A 1,499-nucleotide genomic window follows, 5' to 3' on the forward strand; every position below is an offset into this window, starting at 1 on the left:
TTTGGCACCACCTCTGAGCTGGAAAGTGCCAGGTGCTCTATAAATGTTTGCAAAATATTAGCAACATACTCTTTTCTAGTCCCAGGGAGGCCATTTAACACTTGAGAAGACAGTAAGTCACTTGCATGGGACGAAAGTGGAATACAGATACTTCATCGTTGGGTTGCAAACCTCCTTAAGTAGGCGGAGCGCACGGTGCCAGGCCGAGCATCCCTCGTTTCTGTCGATGGAAGGGACCTCGCCTGTCACCCTGTATCACCTCCTTCTGATGCCTTTCTGTGCTTCCTACCGAAACTACCTCCCACCTCAACAGAGCGGCAGAATTTCACCTTTCAAGACGAGATTATGTTTCCACGGCTCCAGAAACTTCCTTGCTTCAGGGCGCTGCCTACTTTCAGGTTAGGTCCCTAACACTGCTGGCTCTGATCAGCGACATTTGTGGGACTGGGAAAGGATTTAGTCAGAAGAAATTGCTTGCCCTGGCCAGCTGGCTCAGTGGATTGAGCGCCAGCCTGCGAACCAAAGGGTCGCTGGTTGGATTCCCGGTCAGGGCACATACATGCCTGGGTTGCGGGCCAGGTCCCTGGTGGGTAGTACAGGAGAGGCAACCACACATTGACATTTCTCTCTTTCTCTTTCTCCCTCCCTTCTCTCTCTCTCAAGGTGTATGAATGAAATCTTTTTTAAATTTAATTTATTTATTTTTAAAGAGGCAAGGGAGGGAGAAAGAGAGAGAGAGAGAGAGAAACATCAATGTGCGGTTGCTGGGGGTCATGGCCTGCAACCCAGGCATGTACCGACTGGGAATCAAACCTGCGACACTTTGGTTCGCAGCCCATGCTCAATCCACTGAGCTACACCAGCCAGGGCGGATGGATGAAATCTTAAAAAAAAAGAAATGCTTTATCACGTGTCTAAGGACTTTTAATGTCAACGTTTTCAGGGATACTAAAATACACTCTAATAGAAAGTCTTTATTTGGGCTTATCCTTCTAACCTAAGTCAGGGCTATAAAATTATATGACTGGAACTTTCCGGGAAAAGTCAGCTCACAGGTACCACTGAGTCTCAGAGAGCCCAAGTACCCAGGTCCGCACTTACTGGACCTGAGGCCTCTGGAAAGCCTTCTTGAACAGGCGCCTGCTTTGGGACGCCCCGGCGGCCCCTCCCGCCCCCGCCCTCCGCAGCGGCTGCCCAGGCCTCTCCGCTTCCCTCGGCCTCCCCGGTGCGTTCCCTGTGGTTCCCGTTCCAGCAACCTTGCTTCTTAGTTTTTTAAAAAAACATGTCTTTACATGCAATTTCTTTCCCCTTCTCTGCCCCAACGCCACCTGCCCTGGTCATTCTTTACCTGTTGAGTGTCGGACCACCCCGAGAATGGAAACCTCTCCGGGAACATGGTGGGCACCGCGTCCACTCAGAAACGCCGAAGCCCGCGGCCCCGGGACCCCTCGTCCTGCCCGCCTTCGGCGCTAAAACTGAAGAAATTAAACACGGCTCCC

The sequence above is a fragment of the Phyllostomus hastatus genome, unplaced genomic scaffold, assembly GCF_019186645.2.
Source record: "Phyllostomus hastatus isolate PE091 unplaced genomic scaffold, TTU_PhHast_1.1 phas_contig_80, whole genome shotgun sequence".
Taxonomy (NCBI): Eukaryota; Metazoa; Chordata; class Mammalia; order Chiroptera; family Phyllostomidae; genus Phyllostomus; species Phyllostomus hastatus.